At 38.4% G+C, this 26444-nt stretch overlaps 1 pseudogene; it reads left to right on the top strand.

The window, feature by feature from the left end:
* Window positions 1-315: 315 nt before the first annotated feature.
* The window catches only part of LOC126721909 (uncharacterized), a 42407-nt pseudogene continuing 16278 nt past the window's right edge, over window positions 316-26444 (top strand).

The raw sequence follows: 26444 nt of genomic DNA, 5'->3' as shown, positions 1-26444 counted from the left end.
AGGGGCAGATTAGGGCTAGGATAGACCAAGCTTTAGTAAATAATGAATGGCAAGCTAAATTTCAGGGGAGCTACTTTACATCATATTGCTATGTCCACATCCAATCACTCTCTCCTCGCTTTACAGTTTCCACATATCAGATTCCAACCTTGGGGTGGTGTGAAATTGTTTAGATTTGAAGCAATGTGGCACCGAGATCCACGATGTGAAGAAGTGGTTCAAGAAGCTTGGTAAGAGGGTCTGTATAGACTAGGTGGTTACCAATTTTTAATTTTCCTAAATAGTTGCCGGGATAGGCTTGTATCATGGAATAAAATGGAGTTTAGCCATGTTGGGCGTAAGATTGCAGGTATACAAAAACAACTACAGAGTTTGGAAGTTTAGAGTAGTGGTAATGACAATAGAGAGCAAATTGAGGGAGTTTGTCATGCATTGAATATTTGGTTGGATAAGGAATCAGTGATGTGGAACCAACAATGAAGAAATATGTGGCTGGTGGGGGGTGATCGAAACATTAGTCTTTTTACATGAAAAAGCTTCTAATGGACATTGAAGAAATTCTATGAAGGGAATGTGTGATGCTAAGGGCATTTGGCAGGAAGATGATCGTTAGGTTGAGACTATTGTGGTTGATTATTTTTCTAATATTTTCAAATTTAATGGAATAACTAATGCTTCGACAGTAGTGGAGGCAATCCAACCCATGGTGACTGGGAGTATGAACAAGGGGTTTGTCCAAGAATTTCAAGTTGCTGAGGAGGTCAAGGCTTTGAAGCAAATGCATCCTAATAAATCTCCAGGCCCCAATGGTATGCCTCCTCTTTTTTATCGATACTATTGGTCTTTAGTTGGTAAGTGTGCTACTCAGACTTTCCTTGATTTTCTAAACCATGGTATTATTCCCCCAAAATTCAATGAAACTCATGTAGTGCTCATCTCAAAAAAAAAAAAAAAAAAAAAAAAAAAAAAAAACCCCAATGAAAATCACCCTATATAGACTCATCAGTCTCAGTAATGTTGTCTCTAGGATAACTTCTATGGTTTCAACAAATAGGTTGAAACATCTTTTCCCAAACATAATTACTCTCTGTTTGTTTCGCTGGAAAACCTTCTTTAAAGATAGTTTTCTAGATTTTCCAGTGTTTGGTAGCACAAAAAAAACCTGGTCAATGGAAAACTATCTTTGGTCAATGGAAAACTCTAATAAAAATAAGGCTTATTTTCTATAAGCTGTTTTCCAATTTTTTTTTTTGGAAAACAATCTTTCTCTCATGTGTTGCATCTCCTATAAATATTATCTTCGTCTATAGCCGTGGGAAACATAATTTTTTGGCACCTTCTCTCTCTCATGGTAAGTTTTCTCACTTTTTCTCTCTTCCCTTTGCTTTTTCTCTCCTCACACCCTCACCGTCTCTAACTCTAGTCTCTCATCTTCCCATAGATCTCTCTCTTTAACTGTCTCTCTTCTCTCTTTTCTCCATGTTTCTCTTCCCTTCTGTAACACAATTCTCTGATTAGATTTTTCTTTACTTCATTGATCGATCAATAGCTCCAACTTGCAAAGGAGAACAAATTTACAGCGGTAATTATTTCATTCCTCTCTACCAAAATCCCAATTCTTTACTTTGAATTTTAAGCTCGATTTTCTTTTTTCTTTAAGAAATTTTCGGTTTGATGGATTTCAAGCAGAAGTTACTTCTTTTTCGTACATAATGTGCAAAAAAATAAAATAAAATAAAAATAATAGAAGAAGAAGAAGAAAGAATGAAAGAAGTAAAAGATGAAAATTTTAAACATAGTAGCTATATTGCTCTAAATTGTTTTTACATGGGACAATCTTTACCGTGGACTAATAATATTGTTATATAATGAATGATAATTGTTTAGGAGAATTGCATTTGTTGGCAAAAATACATTTTTTGTTAGCAGATACTATGTAGTGATGATATATTATGCAGTACATTATGTAAATATATAATTTAGAGTAATATTGAACACTTGTAGTTGACCATAGTAGACAAATGGTTGATATGTGTGTGTGTGTGTGTGTACGTACGTTACTTTCTATATATATGAGCAAGATGAGTGGTAAAGATCATGAAAATTTGACAACTAATTAATTTTGATTGTATCTATTGTCAAAATTTTAGATTAATTAGTATGAAAACCAAATTCATTCTTGGTTTTTTATTTATAATGATTATATTAGTTAGTTTACATAATATACATGTTTTAAATTATACAAGAGATATTTTTAAAAAATTGCATACCAAACACCAGAAAATATTCTCAAGCGCATTTTCAATGTCGTTACCAAACACTGGAAAATAAGACAGTTTTCTAGAAAATGCTCTTTGAAAAATGAACCATTTTCCAGAAAACGTTAATGCTGAAACAAACAGAGCGTTAGTGAAAATCAGAGTGCATTTATGTCTGAGCGTCTTATCACTGATTATGTCTTAGTTGCTTTTGAGATAATGCATCATATTAACTAGAAGAAAACGCGTAAAGTTGGTGAGATGGCTGTAAAATTAGATATAAGCAAAGCTTATGATTGTGTAGAATTGGGGTGTTTGAAAAAAATTATGTACAAGATGGGTTTTCATGAAAAATGGGTCAATATTATGAAGAGATGTGTTAGCTCTATATCTTATTCTATCAAAATTAATGGGAGACCCCAAGGCCACATATCTGATGGAAATATGAATGTACGCAGCGGAAAATTAATGGATCTACTTCATTCACAATTGATAACATGTACTAAGTAAGTTTCAGAATTTAGGAATAAGAGAGTGTACCTTGGTATGGTGATTTCGAAACCAAAGATCAGTAGTTCTTGAGAACACTTTCAATCTTCACTTCACTCCAATTCCACTTGTGCCCAAGAAGTGTGGTCTCTAAATCAGTTATATGTATATGTTCTAGAGAGAATGAAAGAGTGTCTAACACTCACATACATACCATTTCATATTCTTACAAAAATTATGTATGTTTCTCTTCACATAACTGATTATCTAATTGGGCTAGCCTTTTGTGCCTTTCAAATTGGGCTTTAGTGTGTGGCTTGGAATGGGACCAAAAGGGAACAAATAAGACTCTAGCTCCAATGGGCCTTGGGCTTTTTTGTCAACTTTTGACAAGTCCAAAGTTACCATTAATTATATTTAATACCACAATATAAATATAATTGCACTCTAGGCATTATTAATAAATTATATCCCAAGACTTTATTGTATATGCAACCCTTTCAAAAAATATTTATAGTAATACAAAGTCATGAATGAAGACTGCCACTTTGTAGATTACTACATCTTAATCCTTGAGTATCCAGTTTAATCTATTTAAGTTATTCATCATATATTTATGAAATCCAATTTCATAAATATATATATTTTAGTAATTCCTTACTAAAGTGGTTAGGCCTAACACTCTGAATAATCGAACCCATTAAACTTATCTTAAGGGAATATTTTATATCTCCGTTAAGAGACTATGAATTCCTTCTTGAGAATATATGTTCCATCAACATTAAATGTGGCTGCCCAACATACTGAGGTTTTGACTGTTACTTTAGATCTCACTCTTGATCTATCAAAGCAACCTACATTCCATGATCAGGTCCATTATTCTCTTAGGATTAAGAGTTCATGTAAATATAAGTCGTGAGATTTATTATTCATTTGACAGTTGTTAGGAGAATAATAAATCTCACAACGGTCTAGTTCAATATGTTTTAACTCTTAAAACATATCAACACATCAACTAGAAGTTTTCACTTCCATGATTGAGACAAATTATCTTAGTTGATATGTTATAATCTTCGCAGATAAAATGCCCAATTTCATCACCGACTACGAACTAAAATTTTGAGTTTACAAAGAACTTGTGAATTATATCTTCAATGACTTAATCACATAAATCACATACTATGCATCTCATGGACTATATGATAATGTCCGAATATTCATGTTACCATTATTTCAGACAATAATAAAATAACTTTATTAATCACAATCTTAAGTCATACATAATATCATACATAGCATCATACAATAGGATTTAAGGGCACTAATCCTAACAATATCCAATCAGGGGGTTTGTCCCAAGGGGATCTTCTCTCCCCGTATTTATTTCTGATATGTGTAGAGGGTTTATTAGCTCTTCTCAAGAAAACAATGGATGATGGTTTATTGAAAGGAGTAGTTGCATGTCAAAGGGTTCCTAAAATATCACACATTTTCTTTGCTGATGATAGCCTTATTTTTTGTTGAGCCAGAAAGGAAGAATGCTCCAACATACAGAAAGTTATGGAAACCTACGAACAAGTTTCTGGCCAATAGTTAAATCGAGAAAAGACTTCCTTATTTTTCAATAGCAATACTTCATAGGATATTCAAGACCACTTCAAAGATTGTTTTGGAGCAGAAGTAATACATCAACATGAGACTTATCTAGGTCTTCCTTCTCTAGTGGGAGAATCAAAGTGCAACACCTTTCGGAAACTAAAAGAGAGGTTGGATAATAAACTTTTGGGGTGGAAAGAGAAGATGTTATCACATGCGGGGAAAGAGATCCTTATCAAGGCAGTGGCCCAAGCAATAACCACATACACTATGAGTGTTTTTAAAATTCTGAATACTTTATGTGATGTGATGACGAGCATGGTTCGAAATTTTTGGTAGGGGAAATGGATGGTGTAAAGTTGTAATTTACAACTATGTGTTTTTTTGTTGGCTTTTATTTCATGCCAAATTTGATTGTAATTATGTTCAATATTTTGTACCCTGTATTTCATGTGGAATTTATTTGTAAGGGTTGTGTGTGTGATAGAGAGAGAGTGTGAAGACTCAAGGCATTGAAGACTGAAGTGTTTTTGAGGGTAGCTCGTGAGTAAGCATCCCGCGAAGTAATGCATGTGCCCTGCACATGACTGGAATGAGAAGAGTCAGGACAGATGGAGACAATTGTGTTTTGCGAGTGTCTCGTGGGTAAGGCCTTCCCGAAAGATACTCACGAAACATTCTGTTTTGCTGAACTGTTAATACTTATACACTCTATCCTTATCCACACTATATATACCCACATTACCACATATGTTATGGAGTGCTTTTGAGAGAAAACCCTAGCCACAAACCTTGAGAGTTAGAGATTGTTATACCCACAATTCTCTACACAATTGCTTGTGGGTTTTCCTCAATTCCTACCTCTCCATTTCCATACCATTGAGAGGTTGATAGCCCAAACACTTACCACTCCCTTTCAGAGTGTTTAGTGAGGTTTTGGTGCTGTTGGGAGGCATTGGAAGAAGCCAGGCTTTGGCGGTTGCAATCGGCCGTATTGCGGGATTTGGAGAGCTAGACAAGACACGGTTTCGAGAAGCCTTGTTAGAGTAGGATGTAAAGTTGTGATTTACAATTATGTTTTATGTTGGCTTTATTCCATGACAAAAAGTGTTGTAATTGCTCTAATTATGTTCCTTGTATTTTGTGGGATTTTATTGTATTGTGTTTAGTATTAAGTTGGTGAAGACTCAAGCTTAAATGAAGAATCAGTGGATTTCGCGAGAAGCTCGCGAGAAGCTAAGCCGCGAAAGAGCATGTGAGGAGCACATGACTGGAAGCTGAAGAGTCGTGCTAGGCTGTCGTTTTAGCGAGTGTCTTGCGGGTAAGGCCTTCCTGCGAGACAGTCGCGAAACATTCTGCCTGGAGGATTTTTATGTGTGAATCTTTTACCCTTCACCCATACTATATATACTCTCATTACCCACAAATGTAAGTGAGGCCATTTAGAGAGAAAAACCCTAGATAGGTTTTTTACAACACACACACACCCATCTTTTTAAGAGAGAGCTACTCATCCTTAGTGAGAATTAATTGTAGCCTCTTCTCCTTCCCTCTCCCATTATCATACCTTGAGAGGAGATTTGCACCCAAACATAATCCACACCTTTTCAGAGTGTAGTGAGTGTTTTTGGTGTTGCTGGGAAGCATTGGAAGATGCCAAGGTTGGCGGATGCAACATGGAGCTTGCTGCGGGATCTAGAGAGCTAGACAAGACACGGTTCCGAGAAGCCTTGTTGGAGTAGGAGCTTGGAGGGCTTAGGTACAGAGGGTAGATTAGGCTTGGAGGGTCTCTTGCTTACCCATGTATCCCAACTGATTGTCTAGTGGATCGATTATCGCTTGGAGGGTGGCGGAGAGGTTTTTCGCCGAGTTCTTCGGTTTCCTCTTCGATAACACGTCTCGGTGTTATTTGTGTTTGCATATCTCTTCCCTACTCTTGTTCATCTCATTTTACTGCCATGTTGCTTTAAATATGGATTAGAGTAGCTCTCGTGTTTGTATGCTTGTGTTTACACTATTCCGCACTTAGTATTAAGTTAGTGTAAAATCAACCAAGCCGTAATTTGAATTGGGGTTCTAAACTAGCTCTTGTATTTTCACACTTTTTGAGCTTTCAAAGGAGCTTGGAGGGCTTAGGTACATCGGGTAGATTAGGCTTGGAGGGTCTCTTGCTAACCCATGTATCCCAACTGATTGTCTAGTAGATCGATTACCGCTTGGAGGGCGGCAGAGAGGTTTTACGCCATGTACTTCGGTTTCCTCTTCGATAACACATCAGCGTGTTATCTTGTGTTTGCATTCTTCTTCCCTACTCATTTAGCTTTCATATTACTGCTGTGTTATATTGAATATGGCTTAGAGTAGTTTATTTGTTTATCCTCTCACATTTACTCTATTCTGCACTTAGTATAAGTTAGAGTAAAATCTATCAAGCCGTAAATTTTAATTTGGGGGTCTAAACAGTTCTTGTGTTTTAACACAGTTTTGAGTTTTCAGATGGAAAAACTAAGATGGCATGGCTTAGTTGGTATAAGGTTTATACAACGAAGGAGGAGGGTGGCTTAGGCTTTCGTGATCTTAAAACTTTTAATCTTGCACTTTTAGCCAAACAAGGGTGGCAACTTCAAACAAATACAACATCATTGGTCCGTAGAGTTTTAAAAGCTCGCTATTTCTCGGATAGTGACTTCCTTGGGGCTGCACTGGGATCTTGACCTTCTTTTGCTTGGAGGAGCATAATGGCAGCCCAAAAAATGTTCAAAGAAGGCTGTAGATGGCAGGTGGGGAGTAGAGCATTGGTTGGCATTTGGACTGATAAATGGTTACCTGAACCATCCACTTTTAAAGTGATCTCTCCGCCAAATAATACCTTTAAACTTTCCAGATTTAGTGACCTCATTGATCCCTTGAAGTTTGAATGGCGACCAAATTTGGTGAAGCAAGTTTTTGTCCCACCCGATGTCCAATCCATTCTAAGAATACCTTTATGTTCTTGTCTGCCACGAGACTGGCTAGTGTGGGCCTAGATTCCAAAAGGAAAATTCACAGTTCGCACTTCTTATAAAATTGCTTTGGATGAAGCCATGAATAGCGGGGTGGGTGAACCTTTAAATGGTGATGCACAGAAAATTCTGGAGAAAAATTTGGAGCTTGAACATGCTGAATAAGTTGAAGTTTTTTTCCTGGAGAGCATGCCGAAATATACTTCCCACAAAAGCAAACTTATGCAAAATGTATGTGAAGCTTGTGTATTGGGTATAGAATCTAGTGGACATATGCTCTAGGAATGCGAGAAAGCTCGTGTAGTGTGGCTACTTTGAGGGATTAGTTTTGATACACAGGGGGTACGGTATTCGGAGTTCATGGATTTAGTGTGGTATTTGATTTTTGTCCAGCTTGTTGGCAATGACATTTTGGAGATGCTTCTCATGATAGCTCAGTGCATGTGGTTTAATAGAAATGCTATAAGACATGGTCACTCTCGACAATCTGCAAAAGAGGTGGTTAGTTAGCTCGATTTTTGCCAAATGAATTTCGAACAACAAACCATACTATTTCACAGGTAAATGACAACTCGGTTAATCCATTAACATTGCCTCCAACTCTAAACTGTAAGGTTAATGTGGACAGTGCAGTTTTTGCTCAGACTTAGTAGGTTGGTGTCCGGGTGGTGATTAGAGACCATGCTGGGAGGGTTACGGCAGCACTAAGGAAAATAGTCCATTAGCGACTAGGACCTTTAGAGATAGTGGCCAAGGCAATGGAGGAGCGAGTTACTTTTGCTTGGAATGTGGGTATAAGAGATGTGATTTTTGAAGCAGATTCAAAAATTTTCGTTGATGCTCTTATGGGATTGGGCTCATGTGAAACGACAAAGTAATAGGCTAGCGCACATTTTGGCAAGTTATGCCAAAGAAATTTTAAACATTGAAAACTATGTAAGTTGGATAGAGGAGAATCCAATGTTGATTGAGTGGGCTTTAGCTCAAGATGTACTGAATTTATCTTCTTCTTAATAAAGTTACAATCTTGCTAAAAAAAAAAACAAAAAAAAAACTAAGAATAATATAACTAATTTTTAATTTTTTTTGGCTTGGTTATTTTTTAATTAAAAAAATTGATTCATAATGGGAAATTGGGAACAAACATATTTTCTTAAATAACTATTTTAGAATTGTTTTTGTTATTTAAAGTTACATTCCATTCATAATCGATACTTAAAATTTACTGTTTCAACTTTCATATTTCTATCTGAATCTAATTTTACATTTGAAATTTTCACATTACATTCCCTCCGATTGGTTCTTTTAAATTTACATTTCCTCCCATTTTAAAAATATCAATTGGTTCTTTATTACATTCCCCTCCAATTTTTAAAATTTTTATATTTTCACTTGCTTTTTCTCACGTAATGACAATGAAGAATACAAGTGGATAGAATTTATAGGTAATTTTGTTAAAGCTCACCTCAAAAATAATACTCTTAACTTATTAGGTAATTTTGTTTTTTATTATAAGCACGCATGCTTACTCAGTTCTTTACACTATTAAACTAAGTCCATGGGATCCGAAATTGTTTTCTTTTTTACCAATTAAATGAAGGAGACAAGTAAATGAGACTTTCAGATATTAATCTCGAGCCCGCCTTAAATGGAGTACGCAAATCTTTAAGGTAGCTTTAGATAATTACAACTTTACAAGAAAAAGAGATTGTAAGTTTTTTTTTTTTTTTAATAATTATATGTTCATCTAGTTAAATTGTCAATGTTTTGATTATTAACCAAGGTATCGAGCATCTATATGAAATGAAGTTGGCCCATTTCCTATCCCGTGAACTCCTCAGTCGGATGAAGGACCAGATATTGATTTCAAATACTCAACAAAGAACGACTGGTAGGGTTTATGGAGCCATCCTCCGTGCAACCAAGGAAGGGAATTTTGAGTTTGTTTATGATATTGTGAAAGCGGATCCACAACTTGTGTGGGCATTTTTTCAGTTGCTGTCCAATATCGTCGAGCCAAAATCTTTAGCCTTATCTATGGTCTTGATACTAAACACGTTTTGGCAAGTGCTAGAGATTCCTTCTACGACAATAACTTATTACATATGGCAGGGATGTCAGCAGCTTCTACTTCACTTAATGACATCCCAGGTGCAGCTTTGCAGATGCAAAGAGAACTACAATGGTTTAAGGTTATCTCTCTCACTTAAAATTTCTTGTTCTTAAATTATTGCCTATATGTTCACTTAAACAACTATATGAGTCTTTAAACAAGCGGTAACAGTAGGCTACAAAATGTTACTGTGACCCTATTGAATATTTTTTGTTGTTGTTGTAGTACTTTCGCTGGTACTGAAATTTGCTAGAACATTTCTATATTTTTATGTAAATATTTTATAATAATTTTTAATTCATTACTTTAAAATATTAATACAGAAAACTAAAATCAAAGTAAAAAAACACAATCAAAATAAGAGTACAACAACAAATAAATGCTAAAACAATTAAGAGTTGTTTTTGAGCTATGCTAAAACAAAATTACAAACACTACAAACCTATGAAAGGACACTTAAGAGTTGTTTTTGAGCTACTTTTAAAATAACAAAATTAAGCTACAAAATTGGTTAAAGCTTAATGTTACAATCTTACTCTATAAAATAAACATTACTACATATTTGAAAATCTAATCGTTGAGTTGCATGTTCTTTAAGCTCTCAATACACATGTCAAATTTTGTATCAATCAAATATTATTTATTATATGATCTATAAACTTATATCTTATGTATAATTTAAATTACAAAAACTTGCAATTAAAATAATTTATTGATGATATAGCTATTGTTTAATTTTCAAAAAAATTTCGAGCAAGTTGGATATAAGAAGAATATATAATCCAATGGTAGATTTATCAAAATTCACCTCTAATAAAAAATAAAAATTGAGTAAGATTGTACTCTTAGGCCACAACCAATTTTGTAGCTAATATTTGTCTATTTTAAAATATTGGGGGCGATTCTTTAAGTTTTGAGGAATAGCATGATCATTTTGAAGATTTCATGAGACATTTTTGTCATTCGATGGTCTTTAAGGGGTTTTTTTTTTGGGTGGTTGTAGGGTCATTTAAGTGATTTTAGAGGTTTTTGAAGGAATATTTTGGCCATTTGGAGGCTTCAAGAATATTTTGGTCATATTTTGTAAGTTACTTTCATTATTTTGGATGTTTATTATTATTATTATTATTATTTGGTTATTTTGAAGATCTTAGAGGTATGTTTGTCATTTTATAGGTCTTACTCTAGAGGATGATTTCAATGGGCACTTTTTTTTTTCCTCATCATGTTAGTAGTTTTAAGAGTATTTTGGTTATCTTGAAGGTTTTAGGGGAATTTTGAAGGTTTTGAAAGGGTAAACAAATAATTTTTGAAAATTTAGAGGAATTTTATCATTTTGGAGATTTTAAGGGGATATTTAGATCATTTAAAGGTTTTAGGGGTATTTTGACTTTTTTGAAAATTTCAGGCAATTGTCTAAGGTCCACAAGTAGAAAAAGCCCCCAAAATTTATATCTCTTTACTTATGAGATTATTAATTAACTCATATCATACTAAGTCTTTAATTAATTGAAAATTGAGACTATTGTTCAAGTCAAAAAGGGCTTAATAATATGCTTAATATGGGTCTGATAATATACTTGTATTGGATCATGATCTCAAAAGCTTGAGTTTGAGCTTAAGCTTTTGGATTTTCTGATGAGCTCAAGCTCAAACATTGTTTGTGGGCTTGGTTCAAGCTCAAGCCAAGTTTCAACATTTCATATTTTTTGTCAAGTTGAGTTTAAACATTCAATACTCGATAAAGCGCAGCTTGCGTGTTTACAACCCTACTTTCGAATAGTAGTGCCAACTAATTAAAAACAAAATAGTAGTACCAACTAGATACTAAAACAAAATCAAAAAAAAAAAAAAAAAAAAAAAGAAATTGTCTTATAAATAAAATTAGTAAGAGTCTGTTGTTAATCCCTAAGCCAAGTTTGAATATTTTATATTTGTTGCCAAGCTGAGCTTGAAAACACTTCACAAATCTCATCTTGCACCTTTATAGCCCTACTTTCAAATAGTAGTATACCAACTAATTAAAAAAAAAAAAAAAAAAGTAGTGCCAACTAGATACTAAAAAATAAATAAATAAACAAAAAAAAAAAGGAGAAATTTTCTTATATTAAAAATTTTTGAGTAGGAGTCTGTTGCTGATCCTTAATTAGCGAGAATTACCTAATCCAACCTAGGTAATGATTTAAACCCCAAATTTTAAATTTAGACTTAATATAGGTTAAAATGCAAATTGCGCCCTCTAAGTATGACTGAAATAAATTTCAGTTCTCTAACTTCACTTTTATTTAATTGAGTCCTCTAAGTTTTAAATTTATTTAATTCAGACATTCCATCCAATTTCATTAAAAAATTTCAATTAAAAAATATTCTTCTCTCACGAAAATAATCTATAAAATTAACTAAAATATTTTATAGATTTTTTATGGTAGAAATTCGTAGGGATGGTAGGCCCAGAAGAGTGTAATGGGCCCGAGGCCCTGTCCGAGGACATTCAATAGTCCGAGGACAGATAAACACTAGTGTGGGAGAGCAAGATAGTGGATGGGCAAAGGGGTTTAGTTTTAAGGTTCCAGGAGGTATGTCCGAGGACAACTTTCACCTCGGCTCAACAAGCTAGAGGTCAGAAGGGTTGGCCTGACGTTAAGGGCAATATTCTGCGTGGTTCCGCTGGTAGGGATAAGCATTGGTAATGGATAAGGAAAGAGGAAAGTGAGAAATATCTGAGGAAAAGTTGCTACCACTGCATTAAATGTTCTGTAGCTAACTCTTTGGCCGCATTTATGTGGAGGTGATACCTGAACAGTGGGATTTAGCCTTACAGCTATCTCTGAGGACTTCAGGAAGGTGCTAATGTGACAAGGAAAGGATCTAGCCATCTTATCTACACGTGAAGGGCTGAGATAGATTAAAGGAGAGTAATATAAAGGAGAAAAACCGCTTTTGTGAGATTAACGTTCGGCTATGGTAGGTTCAGGGCCAAACCGAGAAGAGTTAGTTGGTTCCCAATGTCAAGATCAGTTTCTCAATCTTGAATGAAGGAGAGACCGAGAGGTTAGTGCGCATACCACACATACTAGTAGAAGCCAGTCTTGAGTGGGAGTCACGTCTCTCATGAAGAGAATACTAGAAGTATGCAATTGGAGATTGACCGTTTGCGGAGGAGATTGCGCCACGAACGACGTAGAAGAACTCCTTCAAGTTCCGATCCTTCTTCTGGTGATGATAGGGATAATAGCTATCGCCCCAGGTCAAGGACTCCTCCCATTGAGTCTTTTTCATGTGATGAGTATCACCCTTATAGGCGGAGAAGGAAGAGTCCATCTCGCAAAGGTTTGGGCAATGATGCTATGAGTAGGGCTCTGAAATAGATTTCCAAGTCATCTTTTACACGTAGGATTGAGGGAGGAAAACTTCCTCGGTGGTTTACTCAGCCAACGTTCACCATGTATAATGGTCGAACTGATCCTATGGAGCATGTGAGCCACTTCAACTAGAGAATGACTGTTCACTCCAAGAATGAAGCCCTAATGTGCAAGGTGTTCCCCTCCAGTTTGGGACCGGTGGCGATGAGATGGTTTGATGGAATGCAAGAAGGTTCTATTAACTCCTTTAAGGAGCTTACTCGGGCATTTGTGTCTTGTTTTGTTACTTATAGTAGGGTTTCTCGACCACTGGATTCTCTATTGTCCATGACCATAAGGGAGGGAAAGACCCTAAAAGCGTACTCGGATAGATACTGGGAGTTTTAACGAGATAAATGGGGACTTTGATGACATGGCCATAAGGACTTTTAAGGTCGGCCTACCCGTCGAACACGATTTGAGGAAATCCCTTACTAGGAAGCCTGTTGAGAGTGTGCGCCAACTCATAGACTGTATTGATGAGTATAAAAGGGTTGAAGAAGATCAACAGCAAGGAAAGGGGAAGGTCAAGGCAGTCCCCCAAAACCGGAGAGATTTCAGGTCGGATAGGTATAACAGCAATCGAACTCGGAGAGATTTTGCTGGGCACTCTAGCCCAACTATTGCTCAAGTAGTTAATACTGTATTCTGAGAGCCAGTACACCAGGTCTTGGAGAAAATTAAGAATGAGTCATACTTTAAGTGGCCGAACAAGATGGGAGGTGACCCCACAATGCGTAATCAAAGCCTTCACTACAATACCACCAGGAACGTGGAAATACTACTGAGGATTGTAGGACATTGTGGAATCATCTGGAACAGTTAGTTAAGATAGGAAAGTTGAAACAGTTTCTGTATCAACCCAATGGGCAGGGCAATCAAGTTGGATCAGGAACATAGAGGGACTTTTCTTCCAGGCCCCTATTGGGTACAATTAGTGTAATCTTAGCTACCCTAGGAAGAACAGGTTCCTTTCCATCCAGGGTGATGTCTATTGATCGTCCATTTACTGAGGACTTGACCCCTGACCTGAAGAGGAGCAGAGTAGAAGTCCGACTAGCTTTGAGCTTCTCTGATGAGGACAAAATTGGGACCTCGCAATCCCATGATGATGCCTTAGTGGTTATCCTTAGGATAGGATGGTATGACGTGAAGAGGGTGCTAGTTGACCAGGGAAGTGGGGCTGAGATCATGTACCTTGATCTATATAAGGGGCTCAGGTTGAGGCTTGAGGATCTGACTAGCTATGATTCCCCTTTGGTGGGTTTTGATGGGGAGATGGTTATCCCAAAGAGTCAGATCAGGTTACCCATACAAGTGGTATCGGAAATGGTGGAGGTGGACTTCATTGTGGTAGATGCCTACTCCCCTTACACTGTTATTGTGTCCAGACCTTGGCTTCACGCCATAGGGGCTGTCTCTTCCACCTTGCACTTGAAGGTGAAGTACCCATCTGGGGAACAGATTGAGGAATTGATTGGGGGTCAATCTATGGCCAGGCAGTGCTTGGTTGCTGCTATTAGGCATCAAACTAGAGGTGAATCCTCGGCATACGCTATGCAGGGTTTAAAGCAATCAAGGGTGCTGGTGTTGTCCTCGGACACGGTGGTAAAAGAGGCAGAGTGTGAGGAATTATAAAAGGTCGTTATTGACGATGATAGGGAGAAGTTTTTCCAGGTTGGAGCTCAGTTGCCTCCTCGGGAGAAGGAAGAATTGATAGTTTTTCTTAGAGAAAATATCGATGTGTTCGCATGGGATGCTTACGAGGCCCCTGGGGTGGACCCAAATTTCATTTGTCATCATTTAAATGTAAACCCATCTGTCGTACCCAAAAAGTAGCTTCCTCGGTGTTCATCTAAGGAGCATTCTAATGCTGTTAATGAGGAAAAGCTTAAGCATTAGCGGGCTAGAGCTATAAAAAAAGGTGTTCTATCCTGAGTGGCTAGCCAATACTATGATAGTGGAGAAGAAGAATGGGAAGTGGAGAGTATGCGTGGACCTCACAGATCTAAATAAAGCGTGTCCAAAGGATCCTTTTCCCATGCCTCGGATAGAGCAATTGGTGGATGCAGCTGTAGGCCATCCTCGGATGAGCTTCTTAGACGCCTTTCAGGGATATCATCAAATACTACTAGCAATGGAGGACTAGGGAAAGACTGCTTTTGTTACATCCACTGGGAATTACCACTACAAGGTGATGCCCTTTGGTTTGAAAAATGCAGGATCTACTTATCAAAGGATGATGACCAGAATGTTTGAATCTCAACTGGGAAAAAAATATGGAGATTTATATAGATGACATGGTGGTAAAGAGTAAGACAAAGTTCGAGCATACAGATGATCTCGGGAGTACTTTTAAGATATTGAGGAAGCATAAATTGCGCCTTAATGCTTCCAAGTGTTCTTTTGGTGTTGGCTCTGGCAAATTTTTAGGTTATATGGTTACTCATTGTGGAATTGAAGTTGACCCTAACCAGATTAGAGCAATTAACAATCTCCAGCCTCCTCGGAATCCTCAAGAGGTCCAAAGGTTGACTGGAGTGACTGCTGCCTTAAATCGGTTTATTTCTCAATCAGTAGACAGATGTAGGACCTTCTTCTAGTTGTTGCATAAGTGGAAGGGATTTGAGCGGACCAAATAATGTGCCTTGGCCTTCCGAAAATTGAAGGAGTATCTTTCGCGGCCACCCATTATGTCCAAGCCCGAGAAGGAAGAGGTTTTATTTGCTTACATTGTCATAGCCTCTCATGCAGTGAGTCTGGTACTGATACGGGTTGATAACGGGGTGCAGATACTAGTTTATTATCTGAGCAAATCATTGCATGAGGCCGAGGTGCGTTACTTACCATTGGAAAAAGCCATTTTGGCAGTGGTACATGCCACACGGAAGCTTCCTCATTACTTCTAGGCTCACACCATTGTGGTTTTAACCTAACTCCCTTTCTAGTCCTTACTTCGGAAAGCTAACTACACGGGGAGGATTGCAAAATGAGGAGCGATCCTAGGAGCTTTTGATATTAAGTATATGCCACGTACTTCTATAAAGGGCCCGGTCCATGCAGATTTGGTGGCCGAGTTTGCTGAACCTTTGTTAGAAGAAAATGGTGAAAAGTAGGGCATGGATGAAAAATCAGTTGGGATGGTCTCTATACAGGTACCTCTAGCTTGGAATGTGTAAGTTCACGGTGCATCAAACCAAAAAGGATTTGGAGTGGTACTAGTAGTAATATTCCCTGAGACAATCGTTATTGAAAAATCTTTACGGTTGCGCTTCTCGGTCACGAACAATGAGGCTGAGTATAAGGCCTTATTGGTGGCAATGTCTATGGTTCAGAAGACGGGAGGAAAAATAGTGGAAGCTTTCTCGGATTCAAGGCTGGTTGTTGGAAGCTAGGGATTTGAGAATGCAGGACTACTTGAATCAGTTAAATGCTTGTAATCGGGTTTTGACTTTTTCTCCTTAGAGCAAATCCCTAGGAACCAGAATACGCATATCGATTCCCTCGCCACCCTTGTGACCTCCTCAGCGCAGAGTTTAACTCGGGTTATTTTGGTTGAGGATCTGTGTAGGCCTACTCAAGTGAAGGGGGAGAAAGTCCATCTTTATCAAATTAGGGTGGGACCGAGTTGGATGGATGCTGTTGTGCTATTTCTTAAGGATGACATCTTGCCCGTGGAGAAAGGGGAAGCTGATAAGGTGCGAAGGAAAGCTCCTTAGTTCTGGCTATATGAGGATCAAAAACTGTACAAACGCTCTTTTTCTGGACCCTATTTACTGTGTTCACCCTGAGGCAGTGGAGCCACTCTTAGAGGAGTTACACGAAGGCATTTGTGGAAGTCACACAGGGGGCAGATCACTATCTCATAGGGCTCTTACACAAGGATATTGGTGGCTGAGTATGCAAAAAAACACAAAAGTATGTGAAGAAGTGTGACTAATGTCAAAGGTTTGCTTTAAATATTCAACAACTAGGGGGTGTCCTCAATCCTCTGTCCAGACCCTAGCTTTTTGCTCAGTGGGGCCTGGATATCATAGGACCTTTCCCTAAGGCAGCTGGGAATAAGAGATGGCTATTGGTCGGCACTGATTATTTCACCAAGTGGGTCGAGGCTGAACCACTAGCAAATATCAAAGATGCAGATGCCAAGAGATTTTTCTGGAAAAATATTGTAACTCGGTTTGGGATTCCTAATAGTCTCATCTGGGACAATGGGGTTTAGTTTGACAGTAAAGCTTTTAGAAGATACTATTGCGATTTGGGCATTACGAATAGATACTCCACTCCGACTTATCAATAGGGGAATGCACAGGCCGAGGGCGTCAATAAGGTCATAGTGAGCGGACTCAAGAAGAGGTTAGATGATGCAAAAGGCAAATGGGTGGAAGAGATGCCACATGTCCTATGGACATATTGGACTACCTCGCGTAGGTCAACAAGAGAGACGCCTTTCTTAATGACTTATGAGGCCGAGGTTGTGATTCCTCTGGAAACTGGATTCCCAACACTGAGGACAAACTTGTTCACTTCAGAGAATAATGACAAAATCCGGGAGAAGAGCTTGGATCTAATTGAAGAATGTCGGGAAAGTGCTATGTTCAGTTGGCATATTATCAGAAGAAGCTCAAACATGGGTATGACTCAAATGTGAAATTAAGATCGTTGGCCCCTGGAGACTTGGTGTTAAGGAAAGTCGTGGGCACTGCAAGAAATCTAGTATGGGATAAGTTAGGACCCAATTTGGAAGGGCCATACTGTATCACCTCAGTAGTTGGTATAGGGGCTTATTTCCTAGAAGACTTAGATGATAAAGCTATACCACGTCCTTGGAATGTAAATAACTTGCAAATGTACTATTATTAATGAAAGGCAGCTCTACCATGTTTTTATTTATGATACTATATGTTATGTTTACTTGAGTATTGGCTAGGACCTTGGTCATGACTGGTTCCTCAGAGCACATACCTTGGGTAAATCAATATCTTTGACTATCGATGGAAGGACTAAACAGAATCCTGGTCATGTCTAGCTTCTTGGCCTACATACCTTGAGTAAATTAGTGCCTCTCCTTATTTGTTTAAGTATCAAACAGAACCTTGGTCATGCTCAGTTCCTCGGACCACTTACCTTGGGTAAATTGATATTTTTTGTCATTTGTTTAAAGTGTTGAACAGAACCTTGGTCATGCTTGGCTCCTCGGACCACATACCTTGAGTAAATTAACACTGTCAATTATTTTTCTAAGTGTTAAATAGAACCATAGTCACGATTGGTTCCTCAGACCATATGCTATTGGTAAATTAACATCAATCTCATTTATGGTATTTTGTTAAATTGATGAGCAGAAGAAAATTGTAAGAGAGCATATAGTTTATCATTATCCGAGGTTGAAATCTCGAAAATGTGTTAAAAAAAGCATAAGAGCTGTTTAGACCCCCAAATTAAATATTACGGCTCGATTAATTTTACTCTAACTTATACTAAGTGCGAAATAGAGTAAATGTGAGTTGATAAACAATATAACTACTCTAAGCCATATTCATTAAAACATAACAGTAAAATGAAAGCTAAAAGAGTAGGGAAGAAGAATGCAAACACAAGATAACACGCCGATGTGTTATCGAAGAGGAAACCGAAGTACTCGGCGTAAAACCTCTCCGCTGCCCTCCAAGCGATAAATCGATCCACTAGACAATCAATTGGGATACACAAGTAGCAAGAGACCCTCTAAGCCTAATCTACCTAATGCACCTAAGCCCTCCAAGCTCCTACTCCAACAAGGCTTCTTGGAACCGTGTTTTGTCTAGCTCTCCAAATCCCACAATACACCCGATTGCATCTGCCAAAGCTTGGCTTCTTCCAATGCTTCCCAGCAGCACCAAAACCTCACTTGACACTCTGAAAGGGTGTGGTAAGTGTTTGGACTATCAACCTCTCAAGGATATGAAAATGGTGAGGTAGGAGTTGAGGGAAAACCACAATGGATTGTGTAGAGAAATGTGGGTATAACAATCTCTAACTCTCAAGGGTTGTGGCTAGGGTTTTCTCTCAGAAGCTCTCCTCAACTTCTGTGGGTAATGTGGGTATATATAGTGTGGGTAGAGATAGTGTGTATCAGATATGACAGATTGGCAAAATAGAATGTTTCGCGGGTATCTCGTGGGAATGCCTTATTCGCGAGACACTCATGAAAACTAGCTATCTACATCCTATCCTGACTCTTCGCATTCCAGTCATGTGCTAGGCACATGCTTCACTTCGCGGGAAGCCTTCTTGTGAGCTACCCACGAAAACTTCTTTAGTCTTCAATAGCCTTGAGTCTTCACACTCTCTCTGTCACACACAACCCTTATAAGAAATCCCACATAAAATACAGGGTATAAAAGATTGAACAAAATTACAATCAAATTTAGCATGGAATTAAAGCCAACATAAAATAGTTGTAAATTACAACTTTACAATCTCCCCCTTTAGCTATTAAGTGACAAAACCCCTAAAACAGACTCTAGACTTAAACGTGAGTTTGAGAACAGTGGCAAAACTCACTCACACCTAATCTAGAAGCTGTAAAGCACTTGCATGTATGTACTTGTAACTTGAAACACTCGCACACAAACAAAACTTTCATTAAGCTTATGACAAGTTGAATACACAGTACGTATATAAGCAAGTAAAATGCGATCAAGGTAACAAACACTATATTGACAGTTAAGCATATCTTGATCATACAAGAATAGTCATTAAAGAATGACTACAATGATCATTTAGCTAGTAGGTGATCATCCGGACACACAATGCAATTAAGACCAACACGAGGATTAATTGCATGTCCAACACACAACCAATGCAATATACACGAAGTATTTGCATCAAGGATATAAGATCCTACAAGGGTACAAGTGTGTAGTACTCAAGATAGTTTAGCAACATCTAAAAGTACTAAAAAAATGCAACAAAGCAATGAAATAAACATAAGTACTCAATATTAAACTGAAAATAAAAACAATGTACTTAAGCATTAAAGGAAAGCAATAAACTATCCAAGAGTTGTAAAAACTAATAAAGTTTAAACCAAACAAAGAAATGCTAAACTAATGCTAAACCATAAACCACCAACAATAAACCAATACTATGTACTGCTCCCCCTTTTTGATCGGAATGGCGAAAGAGGCTAGAATTGATCTGACTCTAAATCGGATCCTTGCGCCATCGACATGTCCTCAATCTGTGAAGATAGTGCAGTAATCTGCCCCTGGATGTACCCAAACTGATTGAAGGTATACTGCACATGGGATTCGAGCATGCCATACATCTGCTCTATCCGTGTCATGAGGCGATCTAGACGATCGGGTCCTCGTGCTTGTGCTTGAGAGGATGGTTGAGCAGAACTTTCTAATGCTGAGGTGAATCTGTCAATCTCTTCTTCGATATCTCCACCCTCTTCCTTAACATTATCCCTCGGTATTTGAGAGACGCCAATTTTGGGTCTGGTGATGTGAGCTCTACTTCTAGTCACAGTGTTTGCACCAATGGGATAAACTCTTGGCACAGTGGTGAGACCACTCGGAATCTTGAGCTTTGTCTTGGCAATTAGACCCATGATGAGAGTGGGGAATGGCATGATAGTTCTAGAGTTCCTTTTTGTAATGCTTTTGGTTGAAAGATGGAAGATGTGTCCACAAATATCGATCTCTTTATGTGTGTAGAGATTGTATAGGAAGATGGTCCTTGGTCCAGACAAAGTTGTCAAGTTGGTGACTAGATACAAGTTGTGGATCATGACATATGCTAATGTCCTCATTTCCGGATTGAATGGAATGGTGTTCATTGATTTCTTGTGTAGTGAGCCGCCAAGAACCTTCACCATTGGCTCAATAGATTCCAATTGATCATCGTATTGCACGGTAATCGACTGAGAAGGTGGACAAACTTCTAGGAAATCTTGGATTGAGTCCCTTGTAATCACAAATTCCTTGTGACGCACCTAGCAGTTAATGTGGTCTCCATCCATACTAGCAATTGAAAAGAACTCTTTGATGATTTCCGAGTACACATTGCCACTTGGATTTAGCAGCTTTGTCCACGTCCTCTCCTTGAACATATCAGGGATGGAACTGTCCTCAAGAGTATCCAATTGAACAACCCTTTCCACAATTATTGTAGCTTGTTTGTAGCAATCGTTATAAGCCATGTCTGCCTCAATGGACTTGAAGTTGTCGGAGTCCGTGCGAGGACGCTTGGATGATTTGTTGGACGTAGAATGCTTGGTGGGAGACATCTGCACAAGTAAACAAACAAAAAAAGAAAAAAGAAAAAAAAAAGAGCAGGTGCAAATACACAAAAACAGAACACAAACTTGATTAGTGTCAAGTTAGTCTAAAACATAAGTGTAAGGTTGATTTTTAATCAACCATTTGATTGGCTTTATTCCATGCCAAATTTGCTTGTATTTCAGCATTTAGCAATCCTGTATTTAGGTGGGCTTGTTGTAAGGGTAGTGAGTGAGATAGAGTGAAGTTTGCTCAAGAGTGTGCAAGAAAACAAAGACTCCCAGCTTGGCCTCGCGGCTGCAAGCCGCCAAACGCAGCACACGTGCCACGCATGCCGGAAGGTGAACAGTCATGCCAGCTGGAGCACTACAGGAAAAAACAGGACAACTGGCCATACGGTTATCTCGCGATTGGATCTCGCGACTCAGTCAAGTCGCGAGGTCAAGCCGCGAGCGACCCCTATTTTGTAAAACTTGACGTTTCACATTCCTTTCTCACTCTAGTATAAATACTCCTTTTACCCACGATTGTAAGAGAGCTTCCAGAGAGAATTTTAAGAGAGAAACCTTAAAGAAAAATAAGATTGATTCACCAACAATCTATACATTAGAGTCTCTTCAAATTCCTCAACTCTCTTCCTCTCCATTGTCAAATCCTTGAGAGGCATTTTACCAAACCTTGTTCTCACCATATTCATCATTGCGAGTGGGCTGTTTGGATTTCTGGGAAGCAGTTAGGAAGGAACCAATCTACATTGGTTGATGTTATGGTCTAGTAGCGGAATCCAGGAAGCTAGAAAAGAAAAAGGTTCGGCGCAACCTCGTTGGAGCAAGAAGCTTGGAGGGCTTAGGTGCACTGGGTAGATTAGGCTTGGAGGGTCTTTTGCTATCCATGTATCCCAACTATATTTTCTAGTGGATTGATTACCGCTTGGAGGGCGGCGGAGAGGTTTTACACTGACGGCTTCGGTTTCCTCTTCGGTAACACATCGCGTGTTGTCTTTGTGTTTGCATCTTCCTTCCCTTTTATCTTTGCCTTATTTTCTGCTGTGGATGTCTTTTATATTTGGCTTAGATTGATTTCCAATTTTGTTTATAGCTTATGTTAAGTTTCCGCACACTTGTTGTTTGACATAATGCTTGAATTGGTTAATTTGTAATTTGGGAGTCTAAACGTTCAAGGGTGTTTTTACACATATTTGAACTTTCAATTGGTATCAGAGCGGGTACACTTTTATTGGTTCAATACCATTGTGTGATCCTTGACTCCCTTTTGAGATGGATCGGTCTCAATCCCTTAATGCACCTCTATATTTTGATGGTAGTAACTATGCTTTTTGGAAGGTTCACATGAGAGTTTTTCTGTGTTCTATTGATGAATCTGTTTGGGATGCTGTTGAGATTGGTTGGACCAGACCTGAGGCAGCCAAATCCACATGGGATAAGGCAGCACTTGCTGCATCTAATGCTAACAGTAAAGCACTCAATGCTATTTTCTGTGGTGTGTCTCCAGATGAATTTCACAGGATCTCTCACATTACCATTGCCAAAGAAGCATGGGAGATTTTGGAAACCACCTACGAAGGCACGAAGAAAGTGAAAGATACCAAGTTGCAAATGCTGACCACTCGGTTTGAGGAGCTCAAAATGAGTGAGGATGAGTCTTTTGACTCTTTCTATGGGAAGCTAAATGAGGTGGTTGTCAGCAAGTTCAACTTGGGGGAGAAAACGGAGGATTCAAAAATTGTAAGGAAGATCCTTCGATCATTGCCGGAAAGTTTTCGTGCTAAAGTGACGGCAATTGAAGAGAGCAAGGACCTTGATGACATCAAAGTCCAGGAGCTGGTTGGTTCTCTTCAGACTTATGAGATGTCGCTGCCCAATCAACGGAAGAGTAAATCTCTAGGCCGAATCTCTTTACAATATTTTTGGCATATTTCTCTTAAGAAATAAATATCCCATCTTTCCGTTGTTTCACTTGAAGCCCTAGGAAGTAGTTTAGCTCTCCTACCATGCTCATCTCAAACTCCCTTTTCATTTCTTCCGAAAATTCATGAGCTAGGTGATCGATTGTGGATCCAAAGACAATGTCATCCACATATACTTGAGTAACAAGGAGAGATTTCTCATCTCTTTTGACAAACAGTGTTCGATCGGCTTGACCTCTCTTGAAGCCATGATCCAATAGGTATGTGGTGCTTGTTTCAGTCCATATAATGCCTTCTTCAGCCTTAACACATGGTCCGGAAAGTGAGGGTCTTGAAACCCCTTTGATTGATTAACAAACACCTCTTCGTTTAAAAACCCGTTCAAGAAAGCACTCTTCACATCCATTTGGCATAACTTGAAGTTTATTATACACGCTATGGAGAGAAGAATTCGGATTGACTCTAGTCTTGCAACTGGAGCAAATGACTCATCAAAGTCTATGCCTTCAACTTGAGTATATCCTTGAGCCACCAATCTAGATTTGTTTCAGACAACTTCACCATCTCCATCGGTCTTGTTCTTGAAGATCCACTTGGTGCCAATTACATGTGTATCTTTGGGCCTTGGTACCCACTCCCATACATCATTTCTAACAAATTGATGCAACTCTTGGTGCATGGATTTTAACCAATTCTCATCTTTCAAAGCTTCCTCCACTTTCTTGGGTTCAAATTGAGCAAGATAATAGTTGTACGTCACATGATTCACACTATAGCCCGTTCCTTTTCTCAAACGAAGTCCCTCATCCAAATCACAAATGATATTGCTTGTGGGATGATTGAGAGTTACTCTTGATGACGGTGTCTAGGAAGCAGAAGGTTCCCCATCACGAGTGATTGGAGGTTGAACTTCCAGAGGGGTGAGTGGGCTTAAAGATCCTTGTGTTAATCTAGTCTTTCTTCTCGATATAGGAGGTGTAGACTCTTTTTCTGGTGATTCTTTCTTAGCATCATCACCTTGAGACATGTTGTCATCAGCCTAATTCTTCTTAAGGCTTGGTCCTTCACCATCATCATCAATATCCTTTTCTGAGATGGTGTTATCTATGACCACATTTAACGATTCCATCACCGTCTTAGTGCGCTTATTGTACACTCTTTATGCTCGGCTATTTGAGGAGTATCCTAGGAATATCCCTTCATCACTCTTAGCATCAAATTTGCCAAGATTTTCCCTATCATTGAGAATGTAACATTTGCTACCAAATATTCAGAAATATTTCACCTTCGGCTTCTTTTCCCTCTAGATTTCATACAATGTCTTCTTTGTTCCTGCTCGGAAGAAAATCCTATTCCCAATGTGACCCGATGTATTCACGGCTTCAGCCCAAAACTTCTGTGGAATGTTTTTGTTGAGTAACATTACTCTCGCCATCTCTTGGTTCACCTGGTTCTTTCTTTCAACCACCCCATTCTATTGTGGAGTCTTTGGAGGTGAAAATTCCTTCTTGATACTGTGCTCATTGCAAAATGCTTCAAATTTTGCATTTTCAAACTCCTTCCCCTGATCACTTTTGATTTTAACTATGGGAACTCCCTTTCATTTTGTAGCTTCTTGCATAACCTTTCCATCTTGTTGCATGCTTCCGACTTCTCTCTAAGAAATTCCACCTAAGAGTATCTTGAGAAATCGTCAACTACCACCATAATATAGTGCTTTCCACCCATGCTTTCTGTTCTCATTGGACCCATTAGATCCACATGAAGTAACTCCAAAAGGCGAGAAGTAGCAACTACATTTACTTTAGGATGGGTTGACTTTGTTTGTTTTCCCAATTGACATGGACCACAAACATTCTTCTCAATCTTTCCAAACTTTGGCAAACCAACCATTGCTTCAAGCTTTGAGACTTTTGCCACTTGTTTGTAATTTGCATGCCCAAATCGTTGATGCCATAATTCCAAAAGGTTCATTCGAGCATTGCGACATGCTATGCTTGGTTTGGGAATAACACTATAGCAATTGTCGGTGGTCCTAAGTCCCTTCAATACTTGAACACCATCTTCATTTAGGATAAGGCACCCTTTCTTTGAAATTAAACTAAGAAGACTTCATCGCATATTTGGGTGATACTCAGCAAGTTCACCTTTAATCCTTTAATGTACAAAACATCAATCAATAAGGGAAGTCCCAGAATATCAACTGTTCCCTTTCCAAGAACTTGTGAGTGGCTACCATCTCCAAATGTCACGAAGTCGTCTTCCTTCTCCTTAAGAGTTTTGAACAAAGATTTATCTCCGGTCATATGCCTTGAACACCCGCTGTCAAGATACCACAAACACGAATTAAACACTTTTAATGCAGTATGAACAAAAAGACAAGCATGAGATAGGCATTCTTGACCATCAAAGGAAGACTCATCTTTCTTAACTTCATTCATAGATGAGTGAAGCTTTCTTTTCAAACAATCAAGCTTATCACACAAATGTCTATTCCTTCTTTTATATTTAGCAATTAGAGAATTCGACTCACATAAGCTATTATGAATATCATGACTCCTATGTACTAAGGATTTGAGCATGTGTATAAAAATTCTAGCATGTTTCTTTGATTTGAATAACTCTAAAAGCTCATTACTAGGACAATCTCCAAATATGCTCATAGAGTCATTATCACAAACACCTTTACTATGCTTCATGTTGGCCTTTGCCATAGCACTATCCATAGCAAGCCAAGGGGTCTAGGATCACACTTAGGTAATAAAACCACAACAAGTGTACCTGCTCTGATACGAATTGAAAGCTAAAAAATGTGTTAAAAAAAAAGAAAAAGAAAAAAAAGAGCTGTTTAAACCCCCAAATTAAATATTATGGCTCGATTGATTTTACTCTAAATGCGAGCGGATAAACACAAGATAACACGCCGGATAAACAATAGAGTAAATGCGAGCAGATAAACAATATAGTAAATGCGAGCGGATAAACAATGTAACTGCTCTAAGCCATATTCATTTAAACACAGCAGTAAAATGAAAGCCAAAAGAGTAAGGAAGAAGAATGCAAACACAAGATAACACGCCGATGTGTTATCGAAGAGGAAACTGAAGTACTCGACGTAAAACCTCTCCGCCGCCCTCCAAGCTGTAAATCGATCCACTAGACAATCAGTTAGGATACACGAGTAGCAAGAGACCCTCCAAGCCTAATCTACCTAATGCGCCTAAGCCCTCCAAGTTCCTACTCCAACAAGGCTTCTCGGAACCGTGTCTTGTCTAGCTCTCCGGATCCCGCAACACGCCTGATTGCATCCGCCAAAGCTTGGCTTCTTCCAATGCTTCCCAACAGCACCAAAACCTCACTTGACACTCTGAAAGGGTGTAGTAAGTGT

This window comes from Quercus robur, chromosome 4 (assembly GCF_932294415.1).
Source record: "Quercus robur chromosome 4, dhQueRobu3.1, whole genome shotgun sequence".
NCBI lineage: Eukaryota > Viridiplantae > Streptophyta > Magnoliopsida > Fagales > Fagaceae > Quercus > Quercus robur.
Note: the sequence above shows the minus strand (reverse complement) of the source record. Positions and strands in the feature narration are given on the sequence as shown.